The following is a 15,326-nucleotide window of genomic DNA, read 5'->3' on the forward strand; positions in this document are numbered from 1 at the left end:
AAGTTCAACCAGGAATCTCTCTTTATTGACAGGAATACAGTCTCTTTTATACAATAAAAAAGGAGGTGCAGTCCTCCTGCTCATATTACTCTAACAATACAGCTGTAACCTAATTAACCTAATTAACATGAGCTAATTAACTAATCCCTTTAGACAGCCTAGATGACTCAGACATGACCTTTAGGCCAGACTGGCCATCTTGTAGTTCAGAAAATCCAATCAACATTATCACAATAGCAGAGTTAATTAAACACAAACAACAATGGGAATCTAATGACTCTTAGATCCCATACTAGAGACTTATTTACAATACACATTTTAGCAGACAACAGACAGGTAGCTGGAATTGATGACATTAGCATTTAACAGTAGGAGTCCAAACGGTATGAATCAGTCACTATTCTAATATGGCAAATCCAGGGTCCCCAGAGTCTGTGTGTCCTGGGGGATCAGGACCAGAATCCACAGTAATACCACCTCAAGGGTCCCCAGGCATACAGCTCACAAAGAGCACCGTTCCCTCAAATGCCAGGGCCCGCGATCGATCGGCAAGAGGCTAGCATTCAGTCCCCTCCAAAAGTCTCTCTCCCGACTAGGTCTGTCACACAACCCATCTCACGTAACCTGGAAATGCAACTGCTTAGAAGCCTAAGTCCTTGTTGGCTATGGAGATCACAAACACACAGTAACCTGAGTTAAGCATATTTCTACTGTTTACAAATCATAGTTCCTGCTTATTTGCTAGGCATCTTGCTTGTTATAGCTGTGAGTCTTGTATTGTATTCCTAATATTGTAATAGTTTTGTATGTACAGCATTTTTGGATTACAAAAACAAAATAAAATAAAAGGCGCAGGCATCTAGTGCATTGCCAAAAAACATTTAAAATGGATAATCACAAGGTAGCAACTATTAGTAAGCCATAAAAACATATAAAGGTGGGCAGTATGGACACACATGTGCTGTATTCACATTGCGGGGTATACACTGACACGTTTCGGAGGCACATCCCCTTCCTCCGAGCTAAGCTAGCTCTGCTCTGAGCTAGCTCTGTTCTGAGGAAGGGGGTACGCCCCCGAAATGCGTCAGCTGTATATCCCGCAATGTGAATATGGCACAAGTGTATCCACGCTGTCCAGCTGTGTTTTTATGGCTTACTAATATTTACTACCTTGTGAGTATCCTTTTTTTATTGATTCTATCATTGAATAAATGTTTTTTCGTAATGCACTAGGTGTGTGTGCCTTCCATTTTATTTTGTTTTTGTAGTGCCAATCGGACCACCCCATCTGAGGAGGGCAGCATCTGCCCAGTTTTTGGAATTACCGTTGTCCTTGTCGTTTTGCACTACAGAAAGCCTCTTAACACTGGAAGTGACTGCTTGCCTTTGTACACTTAGCATTTTTGTATGGTAAAAGCACATTTATACACTACAGAGGTCTGAGCTTCCTTGCTTATACCACAAAGCAACCTTACTAGATAGACGCAAGCAAAACAGTTCTGTGTGCAAAAGAAAAGCTGCTTGCACAGAATCAGAGTAGGACCCAGAACAGTGCAACTATTAGTGTGTTACTAATAGGGATGAGCTTCGTGTTCGAGTCGAACCCATGTTCGACTCGAACATCGGCTGTTCGATCGTTCGCCGAATTGCGAACGTTATGGGCCGTTCGCGCTAAATTCGTGTGGCGCGTCACGGCCCATAATTCACTGCGGCATCGCAGTGCATTGCTGGCTGATGATTGGCCAAGCATGCACTATGACCCGCATGCTTGGCCAATCACAGCGCCGTCAGTAGAGAGAGCTGTAATTGGCCAAAGCCAGGGTGGCTTTGGCCAATTATGGCTCAGGGGATTTAGTACACACCCCACACTATATAAGGCCGCCTGCACGGCGGCCCTGTGTAGTGTGTGTTCCGGTGTGCTGAGAGATAGAGAGAGAGAGAGACAGTGTCATTTGAGTTAGATAGATTAGGCAGAACAGTCAGTCAGTTAGCTGCACTTACAGTGTATTGTGTATATATATGCATCCCAGGTGTTGCATATATATATATACACTGTATTCAGTTTAGCTAGATCCGTTCCTGTTATCTTCTATCTAGACTATTTACATTTAATGCAGTGCGTCCTGCTCACAGTGTTCAGCTAGATCCGTTCCTGCTATTTACATTTAGTGCAGTGCGTCCTGCTCACAGTGTTCAGCTAGATCCGTTCCTGTTATCTTCTAGACTATTTACATTTAGTGCAGTGCGTCCTGCTCACAGTGTTCAGCTAGATCCGTTCCTGCAATTTACATTTAGTGCAGTGCGTCCTGCTCACAGTGTTCAGCTAGATCCGTTCCTGCTATTTACATTTAGTGCAGTGCGTCCTGCTCACAGTGTTCAGCTAGATCCGTTCCTGCTATTTACATTTAGTGCAGTGCGTCCTGCTCACAGTGTTCAGCTAGATCCGTTCCTGCTATTTACATTTAGTGCAGTGTGTCCTGCTCACAGTGTTCAGCTAGATCCGTTCCTGTTATCTTCTAGACTATTTACATTTAGTGCAGTGCGTCCTGCTCACAGTGTTCAGCTAGATCCGTTCCTGCAATTTACATTTAGTGCAGTGCGTCCTGCTCACAGTGTTCAGCTAGATCCGTTCCTGCTATTTACATTTAGTGCAGTGCGTCCTGCTCACAGTGTTCAGCTAGATCCGTTCCTGCTATTTACATTTAGTGCAGTGCGTCCTGCTCACAGTGTTCAGCTAGATCCGTTCCTGCTATTTACATTTAGTGCAGTGCGTCCTGCTCACAGTGTTCAGCTAGATCCGTTCCTGCTATTTACATTTAGTGCAGTGCGTCCTGCGCACAGTGTTCAGCTAGAGCCGTTCCTGCTATTTACATTTAGTGCAGTGCGTCCTGCTCACAGTGTTCAGCTAGATCCGTTCCTGTTATCTTCTAGACTATTTACATTTAGTGCAGTGCGTCCTGCTCACAGTGTTCAGCTAGATCCGTTCCTGCTATTTACATTTAGTGCAGTGCGTCCTGCTCACAGTGTTCAGCTAGATCCGTTCCTGTTATCTTCTAGACTATTTACATTTAGTGCAGTGTGTCCTGCTCACAGTGTTCAGCTAGATCCGTTCCTGTTATCTTCTAGACTATTTACATTTAGTGCAGTGCGTCCTGCTCACAGTGTTCAGCTAGATCCGTTCCTGCTATTTACATTTAGTGCAGTGCGTCCTGCTCACAGTGTTCAGCTAGATCCGTTCCTGTTATCTTCTAGACTATTTACATTTAGTGCAGTGCGTCCTGCTCACAGTGTTCAGCTAGATCCGTTCCTGTTATCTTCTAGACTATTTACATTTAGTGCAGTGCGTCCTGCTCACAGTGTTCAGCTAGATCCGTTCCTGCTATTTACATTTAGTGCAGTGCGTCCTGCTCACAGTGTTCAGCTAGATCCGTTCCTGTTAAATTCCTACTGACCGGCAGGCTTGTCTGGTTACAGTATATAAAGCTACCTGAAGAAAATTACAGGTGTTCTATTTGATCCTATTAGTACCACGGTCAGGCAGCTAGACTATTTACATTTAGTACAGTGCGTCCTGCTCACAGTGTTCAGCTAGATCCGTTCCTGTTATCTTCCTACTGACAGGCAGGCTTGTCTGGTTACAGTATATAAAGCTACTTGAAGAAAATTACAGGTGTTCTATCCCAGCTTAGTGCAGCTACAGGCCATTAGTATGTCTGGAAGGCCAAGAAGGAGAGGCAGACAGTCACAAGCCAATAAGAGAGGGCAAGCAGGCTCTGTGTCTAGTGCTGGTCGTGGAGACGGTGCATCCTCATCAGCACGTGGCCATGGGACACGCTTGGCCTTTTTTTCGGCAGCTGGCCATGTTGAGCCGCAACATGCGGAAGACTTGGTCGAGTGGATGACCAAGCCGTCCTCATCCTCCTCATCCTCTCTCACCCATGCCCAGGGTGCTTTGTCTGGCAAAGCAGCGGCCTCTTCCCTCAGCTCAATGTCATCAGTGACTCCTTCCCTAGCTCCACCATGTCCTCATGAGGATTCCCTCGAACTGTTTGACCACAGTGTTGGGTACATGCTCCAGGAGGATGCCCAGCGTTTGGAAGGCTCTGATGACGATACTGAGCTCGATGAAGGCAGTAACATGAGCGCGGACAGAGGGGGTGCCCAAGAAGGACAGCAATCTGGCAGTCATGCTCCCCCTGCTGCAGCATACTGCCAGGTTTGCTCCAGTGATGAGGAGGGAGGGGATGATGAGGTCACTGACTCAACGTGGGTGCCTGATAGGAGAGAGGAGGAGGAGGAGGAGGAGGAGGAGGAGGAGGAGGAGGAGGCGGCAGCACATCACCAACGAGGCAGGATGCCCTCCAGGGGCCAGCCTAAGGGCAGCACATTGACTGCATCACACCCCAAAGCTCCACATGTGCAGGGCGCTGCAGTCTCTGCGCGTTATTCAAAAAGTTCTTTGGTGTGGGCCTTTTTTGAGACGAGTGCATCAGATCGCACCGCTGCTATTTGCAACATATGTCTCAAGCGTATCTCGCGTGGCCAAAATATCTCCCGCTTGGGTACCACATGCTTGACCAGACATATGTTGACCTGCCATGCAGTTCGTTGGCAAGCGTATCTAAAAGACCCACACCAAAGAACAAAGAGGATCTCTCCTTGCTCCTCATCAGCTGAGATTTCCAACCCCACTAGACCTTCAGTCCTCTCTGAGACCTGCAGTGAGAGGAATGAAGGTGTAGAATTAGGTGTGTCACAGCCAAGTACTTGTGGGCAATCTGCTTTTGGTACACCGACGTCAGATTGTACCAGGCAAATTTCCCTGCCCCAGCTGCTGCACCGCCGAAAGAAGTTTGCTCCCAGCCATCCACATGCCCAGCGGTTGAATGCTAGCTTGGCAAAATTGCTAGCACTTCAACTGCTGCCTTTTCAGTTGGTAGACTCTGCCCCCTTCCGTGAGTTTGTGGAATGTGCGGTTCCTCAGTGGCAGGTACCCAAACGCCACTTTTTCTCACGGAAGGCGATTCCGGCTCTCTACCGGCATGTGGAAGGCAATGTCCATGCCTCGCTGGACAGGGCGGTCAGCGGTAAGGTGCATATTACCGCTGACTCATGGTCCAGCAGGCATGGACAGGGACGTTACCTAAGTTTCACGGCGCATTGGGTGACTCTGCTGGCAGCTGGGAAGGATGCAGGACAAGGTGCAGTAGTGTTGGAGGTTGTTCCGCCACCACGCCTCCAAAATGCTGATTGTGACACACCTCTCTCCTCCACCCCCTCCTCTTCTTCTTCCTCCATGGCCTCTTCCTCGGAACCAGCGGTGCTCCGTAGGCGTTCAAGGGGCTACGCAAGTACGCAGGCCAAAAGATGCCATGCGGTGCTTGAGCTGGTGTGCTTGGGGGACAGGAGCCACACTGGGGCAGAGGTTCTGTCAGCTCTGCAGGGGCAGGTTCAGAGGTGGTTGACGCCACGCCAACTTAAGGCAGGAATGGTGGTTTGCGACAATGGCACCAACCTCCTCTCTGCCCTCCGACAGGGACAAATGACCCATGTGCCCTGTTTGGCTCACGTCCTTAACTTGGTGGTGCAGCGGTTCTTGGGCAGGTACCCGGGCTTACAGGATGTCCTGAGGCAGGCCAGGAAAGTCTGTGTGCATTTCCGCCGGTCATATAATGCCAGTGCTCGGCTGATGGACCTCCAAAAGGAGTTTAACCTGCCCAAGAACCGCCTAATCTGTGACATGCCCACCAGGTGGAACTCAACGTTGGCCATGCTGCAGCGGCTGCACACGCAGCAGAGGGCCATCAATGAGTACCTGTGCGACTATGGCACCAGGACAGGGTCAGAGGAGCTTGTTTTTTTTTCCCCACGCCAGTGGGCCATGATCAGGGATGCATGCACTGTCCTGTCACCATTCGAGGAGGCCACGAGGATGGTGAGCAGTGACAGTGCATGCATCAGTGACACTGTCCCCCTTGTCCACCTGTTGGAGCACACGCTGCGTGGAATAATGGACAGGGCACTTGAGGCAGAACAGAGGCAGGAAGAGGAGGACTTCCTTAGCTCTCAAGGCCCCCTTTATCCAGACAGTGTTCCTGCGTGCCCGCCGATCACACAGGAAGAGGACGAGGAGGAAGAGGAGGAGGAGGAAGATTGTGTCAGTATGGAGGTGGAGCCTGGCACTCAGCATCAGCAGCAGTCTTTAAGGGATCAGTCCCAAGAAACACATGGACTTGTACGTGGCTGGGAGGAGGTGGCTGCGGACCATGTCGTTCTTAGTGACCCAGAGGACTCCGGACCGAATGCCTCAGCAAACCTACGCTGCATGGCCTCCCTGATCCTGCAAAGCCTGCGTAAGGATCCTCGTATTCGTGGTATCAAGGAGAAGGACCAATACTGGCTGGCAACCCTCCTTGATCCACGTTACAAGGGTAAGGTTGCGGACCTTATCTTGCCATCGCAGAGGGAGCAGAGGATGAAACATCTTCGGGAGGCCTTGCAGAAAGGTCTGTGCAACGCGTTCCCAGAGACTGGGAGGTTACAAACTCCTGTTTCTGGACAACGTGTTGCTGAGGCTTCGGTCAGTCAAAGAAGGAGCGGTGGAGAAGGTGGCCGTCTGACCGATGCGTTCAGACAATTTTTTGGTCCGCAGCCCCAAGGTATGATCGGTTCCAGCAACCATCGCCAGCGTCTGTTTTACATGGTGCAGGAATACCTAGGGGCAAGATCAGACTTGGACACCTTTCCCACCGAAAATCCTCTGGGTTACTGGGTCTTAAGGATGGATCACTGGCCAGAGCTTGCACAGTATGCAATTGAGCTACTGGCCTGTCCTGCATCCAGCGTTCTTTCGGAACGCACATTCAGTGCTGCTGGAGGCGTGGTAACCGATCACAGGGTGCGTCTGTCCACCGACTCGGTCGATCGGCTGACCTTCATAAAAATGAATGAGTCTTGGATCACCACCAGCTACCAAGCACCTGATGCTGATGTAACCGAATAATTTTTTTTGAAATCTCAGATCCCTTCAAAGACTGCCTATGCTGATGCTGAGTGACTATCCCTGAGTAATTATCCTCTTCCTCCTCAATCATCACGCTGATAGCTTGTAAGAACATTTTTGGTTCTGGGCGCCACCACCAGTGCCTAAGGCACAATTTTTCAGCCCCTGTTTAACAGGGGCGTGTAATTACAATTTTTGATGTAATACTTTGCAGCAGGGCTCGTTCCTGCATTCCAACTAGAGTGTCTGTGAGGGGTTGCAGTGTTGTGGCACCAGCACCAGTGCCTAGGGCCCAATTTTTCTGCCCCTGTCTAACAGGGGCGTGTAATTACAATTTTTGATGCAATACTTTGCAGCAGGGCTCGTTCCTGCGTTCCAACTAGAGTGTCTGTGAGGGGTTGCAGTGTTGTGGCACCAGCACCAGTGCCTAAGGCCCAATTTTTCTGCCCCTGTCTAACAGGGGCGTGTAATTACAATTTTTGATGCAATACTTTGCAGCAGGGCTCGTTCCTGCGTTCCAACTAGAGTGTCTGTGAGGGGTTGCAGTGTTGTGGCACCAGCACCAGTGCCTAAGGCCCAATTTTTCTGCCCCTGTCTAACAGGGGCGTGTAATTACAATTTTTGAAGCAATAATTTGCAGCAGGGCTCGTTCCTGCGTTCCAACTAGAGTGTCTGTGAGGGGTTGCAGTGTTGTGGCACCAGCACCAGTGCCTAAGGCCTAATTTTTCAGCTCCTGTTCAACAGGGGCATGTAATTACAATTCTTGATCTAATATTTCACAGCAGGGCCCTGTGAGGGCTTACAGTGTTGTGGCCACAGCAACACCTAAGGCCCAAATTTCTGCTGAGTATATAGGGCAGGACCCTACTTTCAAACATCTAACTTACAAACGACTCCTACTTGCAAACGGAAGGAGACAACAGGAAGTGAGATGAAATCTACCCCTAGGAAGGGAAATTCTCTCCTGTAAGAGTTAATATGGGAAAACAATTTCTCCTTTCCACTGATGCTTTCCAATCCTTGTTCCACAAAAAAAAACAAATTTTCAAAAAACATTTTTCATTGGGACAAAAAAGTGAGGTGAAATCTTCTGAAGAGGAGGAAAGACAGCAAAACAAATGTCACAGGGGTGATAACCCTTCCCTATGTTTTCCAAAAAGCTTAGAAAAGATTTTTTGGCTGGAGCTAAACACGTTAAAAATGTTCAAAATTACAAACAGATTCTACTTAACAACAAACCTACAGTCCCTGTCTTGTTTGCACCGCCTGTATACTGCTGTTCAGAGTATATAGGGCCTGGTGGCCCCACACCTTTCCTTATTTTAATTTGGGTGCGGGGTTCCCCTTAATATCCATACAAGACCCAAAGGGCCTGGTAATGGACTGGGGGGTACCCATGCCGTTTGTCTCACTGATTTTCATCCATATTGCCATGACCCGACATGACATTAAACCCGCAAGCAGTTTTAAATGAGATTTTTTCCTTTAAAAATGACATTTGGTGCAGGGACTGTTCTAAACATGGGAAACACGCGTCACTTTACAGGCATACTATAGACACCCCCCAGGTACGATATTTAAAGGAATATTTCACTTTTTTTTTTTTACTTTAAGCATCATTAAAATCACTGCTCCCGAAAAAACGGCCGTTTTTAAAAGTTTTTTTTGCATTGATACATGTCCCCTGGGGTAGGACCCGGGTCCCCAAACCCTTTTTAGGACAATACCATGCAAATTAGCCTTTAAAATGAGCACTTTTGATTTCGAACGTTCGAGTCCCATAGACGTCAATGGGGTTCTAACGTTCGTGCGAACTTTCGGTCCGTTCGCGGGTTCTGGTGCGAACCGAACCGGGGGGTGTTCGGCTCATCCCTAGTTACTAACAACAACAGTGTATTTAAAAAGGAGAAGTATAGTCAAAACTATTTTGGCTATACTTCTCCTGGGGATCACAGGAGTGCAATTTGTTTTGCACACCTGTGACCCGTTTTCAGGAAACAGAGGGCTAAAGTTTGCCGGTAAAAAATTATTGATGTGTGTGTTGAGTGCGCTACTCTATTTGCAATACACCACTCCGTTTAACATTGTGTATCCCCACACATTTCTAAGCACATAACATATGCCTTAATTAATTATTATTAAATAATATTTCCATAGACATCAGTATATAGAACAACGTGCCGCAAAATTCACAGTGCTCCAGCATACGGAAAAGACCCCAAATTCATGTGTATATGAATCTAAATATGTGAATTTCACAAAAGTATGAAAATATATAAAAAAAAAAAAACACAAAAGATTATCACATAAAATTAAAATTAAAAATTATATATTGCCCAAAAGTCCATGTGCAAAGTGCAATGTGCAATAAATTCAAAGGTTACTGTGTAGCCTTCCTTCAAGTTCACAACATTTGTCATCCGTGATTCATCGTGACATAATCACCACTTCCGTGACAAACCACCACCATATGGATTGGCCACTCACCAGATGTTTAATGAACAATGCGCCTTCGGTTCATTAATAGGGATAACCACTCCACCTGGTTCATATATGTGCTGTCCCCAATGCGCTACACATGAGCTTTAGTTTTCCTCATAGAAAATATATGTTCAACTATCATTGCGCAATATGTTTAAAAAGCTGTTTATTTTAGCCAAATAAAAGAATGTATGAATATAAACTCACATTTTAAAGTGCCCTCGAGCCAGCACTAAGCTGTTCCAGCAGTTAAGGATGGGTGTAAATGGTAGCGTGGTTACCGGTGTACGATATAAACTTCGTCCGCATTCGGCTTGCGCTTCACCCCTCGCTCTCGTCCGTACCGGACGTAACGTAATCACGTGACCAAAAATCTCCCAGCAGCCTCTACGCATTTCACATCATAGTGTGCATCCTCAGGAAGCTTCCTGATGACGCACACTATGATGCGAAACGCGTTTCTTTTTATAATGCAGCAACTCAAATTTTAAGGGGAATAGTATTGTCTGGTACACAATTTTTTGCGCCAGTGACGCATATATGTTTAAAGTTTTCTGTCGTCAGCTGATGTCACTCAGCCAAGCCAGGCTTGGGAAAGATCCAGACTTTACAGTCGGGATCCACTCACTTGCCTGGACCAGCAGCTGGCTAAGCCTCTTAGTGAGCCACTGAGAGACTGAGTCAGCAACTTCTGCCCCCTCCACAGCCCAGTGGTCCAGTGAGTGCTGGAGGGGCAGAGCAGAGAGCCAGTGACTGACGTGCTGATTAGGCAAAAACATTAATCAGACTGAACTCTCCTAATCTTAAAGTTTTAGTGTAATATTGACAACACTAGACAATGCAGTAGAGCCTGACTGGCTCACACTGGTCTGCCTCTTTCTAACAGTCCTGATATACAGGAAAACACACAAGACTTATAAAAAGAGAATCAGATATTTACAATGGCTTTTTTTTAAAGCAATGCATTATTTGTTTGGGCAATACCTAACCTAATTAAATAATGAATTTTATATATGCTTAGAGCTCAGCTATAAAACTTTTTGGTGTGTAATATCTCAAATGTTCATTTTTCAATAGATTTTAATTATATAACAGGTTTAAATGAAAACAGGATATATTATATTATATTATATTATATTATATTATATTATATTATATTATTTTCCAACATGCTTTATAAATAATTTTTGTTCATTTTCCATATTTGTACTATTTAATCTTATGCTATGTAGATCAGCAGATTTGGCTGCATACAAAACAGAGTGGATGAAAATATCTGCTGTTTCCTGACATTATGCTTTTATCCTCTGTACCTTTTTTTCTTCTGATCAATCAAAGTAGGGCTGAGCAAAGGAAAGAGCGAACCACTGCTGAGAATCTTTGCTTGGTTCAGCCTCTATCGACCATTAATGCAGCCTGATGAATGTTCTCATCTCCTCCTTTTTTTAATGAGACCTGTTCTGTTACAACCATTGTACAGGTTGCATTTTGATGTTTAACTGCACAAGATCCTGTGTGAGATGTCTATAACATATTTTGTAAATTGATGTTTCTATCACAGCCAAGTTTTTTTCTTCTTTTTTTTTTTTTTGCATCAAACAGTAATTGTATTTTTAAGTGTCTACATGGGTTTAATTCTATAAAAAACGGTAACATCAAGCCTTAATAGGCAAAAACAATTTTCTTCTAAGAAGATTACATAAAATTGTTGGTAAGCAATTCAAAAGTGAAAAGCTACCATACGGAAAAATAAAAGTTGATAACACGTAAACTGACCTTCATATATTTACAGTATCTCACATAAGTGAATACACCCCTCATTTTTTGTAAATATTTTATTATATCTTTTCATGTGACAACACTGAAGAAATTACACTTTGCTACAATGTAAAATAGTGAGTGTACAGCTTGTATAACAGTGTAAATTTGCTGTCCCCTCAAAATAACTCAACACACAGCCATTAATGTCTAAACTGGCAACAAAAGTGAGTACACCTCTAAGTGAAAATGTCCAAATTGGGCGCAAAGTGTGAATATTTTGTGTGGCCACCATTATTTTCCAGCACTGCCTTAACCCTCTTGGGCATGGAGTTCACCAGAGCTTTACAGGTTGCCACTGGAGTCCTCTTCCATTCCTTCATGACGACATCACAGAGCTGGTGGATATTGGAGACCTTGCGCTCCTTTATCTTCCATTTGAGGATGCCCCACAGATGCTCAATAGGGTTTAGGTCTGGAGACATGCTTGTCCAGGCCATAACCTTTACCCTCAGCTTCTTTAGCAAGGCAGTGGTCGTCTTGGAGGTGTGTTTGAAGTTGTTATGTTGGAATACTGCCCTGCGGCCCTGTCTCTGAAGGGAGGGCATCATGCTCTGCTTCAGTATGTCACAGTACATGTTGCCATTTATGGTTCCCTCAATGAACTGTAGCTCCCAGTGCCGGCAGCACTCATGCAGTCCCAGACCATGACACTCCCACCACCATGCTTAACTGTAGGCAAGACACACTTGTCTTTCTACTCCTCACCTGATTGCCGCCACACACGCTTGACACCTTCTGAACCAAATAAGTTTATCTTGGTTTTATCAGACCACAGGACATGGTTTCAATAATCTTTAGTCTGCTTGTCTTCAGCAAACTGTTTTGGCTTTCTTGTGCATCATCTTTAGAAGAGGCTTCCTTCTGGGACGACAGCCATGCAGACCAATTTCATGCAGTGTGCGGCTTATAGTCTGAGCACTGAAATGCTGACCCTTTACCCCTTCAACCTCTGCAGCAATGCTGGCAGCACTCATACGTCTATTTCCCAAAGACAAGCTCTGGATATGACGCTGAGCACGTGCACTCAACTTCTTTGGTGGACCATGGCGAGGCCTGTTCTGAGTGCAACCTGTCCTGTTAAACCACTCTTAGCCACCGTGCTGCCACCACGTTGCATGTCTTTTCATGTGAGATATAATAAAAATATTTACAAAAATGTGAGGGGTGTACTCAATTTTGTGAGATACTGTATATATAATTTTAAATATATTTATGTAGTATTTATATACAACATTCAAAGTAGCTTAAACAACATTATTAGAATGCACCTGGGTGAGATGTATCCTCTTGTCACGTGATTTTGTTCATCTCCTTGTCATGGTTCAATGTACAGTCATGCTCAAAAGTCATGCCACCATCATTAGCCGGCATCCCTCCTCTGCCGCTCCCCCCGGCTTCAGGTGCTGTATGGGGCTTGGGGGGGTCCTGATGTGTCCCCCCAATACTTCTGATCAACCCCCATGCTGCCTCCGCACCCCCGATCCATGGCCGCTCTGAGCGGCATCACTCCTTCCCTCCAGCCGCCTGTTTCTCCCAGTTTCTCCCTGCACAGATCTCCGTGATCTGTCAGTTTGGAGAGAGCGGTGGAGTTGGGGGGAATGGAATCTCTATTCCATTCATTCATGTAAAGTGTACTCAAAAAGTGTCTCAAAAAAAGAGATATGGGGGTCTGTTTAGACCTCTGATATTTCACCAAAGACTCCCCCCAAAAAAACTGTCAAAAGTACAAAAAAACCGCCACAAACATAGTAAAACCCCCAGGTCCACCCGCACTCAGCCCTCCACGGTGACAGTCCCCCCCCCTGCACTCACCCCTCCACGGTGATGGTCCCCCCACTGCACTCACCCCTCCACAGTGATGGTCACCCCCCAGACTCATTCCTCCACAGTGACAGTCCCCCCCCACACTCACCCCTCCATGGTGAGAGGCATCCCCCCGCACTCATCCCTCCACAGTGACGGTTCCCCCCACCCCACACCCCTCCACAGCTTCCTCAGCTTCTCCTCTTGGCCAACCTGGTTCGTCCTGAAGCCGGAAGACAATAGCTAATATTATTTTGCTATTGTCACAAGTGGGTGGGTTCGGGCTGCACCCTGAGCTCAGCCTTTTTCAAGCCAATTAGAACCTCAGGCTCTAATCATACAGCTTGAAAAAAAAATCATACAAACGCCCCTGTGCCCCTAATTGACCGGCCGCTCCTGGTAAGACCCCTTTCACATTGAGCGGACTCTGTCAAGCAGATCCACCTGCTCAGCTGGGAATCTGCTGATCCCTGCTGAGCAGGCGGATGACAGGTCCGTGTCTGCTCCGCTGATGCAGAGCGGACACAGGCACAGTCCGCTATTCTCTATGGTACGGTTGGATGGAAACGGATCACCTGTCCATTTCCATCCCATCCCATCTGATCCGATCTGCTAGATGGATGGGGAATAGGATCCCCATCTGTCTGTTTTTAGTGGACTGGACTGGATCGGATGCAGGTGGGTGTAAACGGATACATGTTCATTTACATCAGCCTCTCCATAGAGGACAATGGGTGGTCTGATTGGGCCCGTCTGAAAAACGGACAGGCAGACCCCATCGGTCTGCTTGTGTGAAAGGGGCCTAAGGCCTTGTTCACACAGGGCATACACAGCCTACCTTTACGGAGACGCACATGTGTTCCATGCATCTCTGTGCAGGCAGTCCCATTGATGTCATTTGGGATGTAGCACCTGCACGAACAGAGTCACTGTTCCCAATTTTACATCCATGTAGGTCCACATGCATGTCCCTGAGCTCACACTGTCTGCGTTCGGGGTCATGTACCCACACTCACACAGATGTCAGATTGGGAATTGACATAAATGGGACTGCCTGTACGGGGATGCACCTGTGCATCCCCGTGCGGGTAAACATGCCCCCCCCTTGGTCCTCCATGGGCCTACACTTTAGTATGCCATATGTGAACAGTGCTTTAGTAGCAATTTAGCAGGAATTTTGTTATGTTGCGTCTATGTACACTATTAATGATTTTAGTGTATTTTTTGCGAAAATATTGATTTTTGCAAATATCATGCTGCCTTAAAAATCAGTAGCACCTTCTTTTTAATAAACTAGTCATGTGCTTTCAGAAAATGTATGGTTTGGGGGGGTCTCAAATTCTGAAAGCTGTAAGTGAAAAATGAAAACCTCCAGATTGTTGGAGAAATTTTTGGGTACGTTCAATTTTCACCATTTTGCAAAAAGGCGCAATTTAAAATTTACAAATATTTGTAACCATAAGACGCACATTTTCCCCCAGAAATGTGGGTGAAAATTTCCCTGCGTCTTATGGTGCAAATATACGGCAGGCACTGCCCCCCGCCGTCGCTGGCGCCGCCCCCTGCCACCACTCGCATCACCTCCCGCCGCCACCACCGGAAGAGAGGCAGGAGAGCGGGGACAGACTTTCAAACCCCCCGTGGGCATCGGGCGAGGCAGAAAACAGGCCACAATGATCCTGATGGAGGAGGGAGAAGTGCCAGCTGTCCCTCGGGGAGCCCGGCACCATAGAGGCAGAGAGAACCGGGGTCTCTGACAGGAGCGGCCGAAGGAAGAGGCAAAGGCAGGAGTTGGCTCCCAGGAATGATGGCCGGTGAGGAGGAGGGCCGACCGAGAACAGGAGGAATAGGCAGGCCGCTGGGATAACATCAGGTAACTCAATGGTCACTCTGCATTTCTGTGGCATGGTCATTCTGCATTTCTATGGCACGGTCACTCTGCATTTCTATGGCATGGTCACTCTGCATTTCTATGGCATGGTCACTCTGCATTTACGGCAAAATACGGTAACTAATCTGATTTAAAGTGTCATATTGTGCTTCATTTTCTATTTAAGTGTGCCTCTGCTCTTAAGGACCTTCTCAGGTCTGGAATCCCCTGAAAGCAGCTTGAATATAGGATTGAGAGCTATATTGCTCTTAAATCTCAGTTATTGCTCTCTAGTTGATTACTTAAATATATACTGCTACTGTCTCTTATTCGTCCACAGAAATATTG

The sequence above is a fragment of the Aquarana catesbeiana genome, linkage group LG10, assembly GCF_042186555.1.
Source record: "Aquarana catesbeiana isolate 2022-GZ linkage group LG10, ASM4218655v1, whole genome shotgun sequence".
In the NCBI taxonomy this organism is placed as follows: domain Eukaryota; kingdom Metazoa; phylum Chordata; class Amphibia; order Anura; family Ranidae; genus Aquarana; species Aquarana catesbeiana.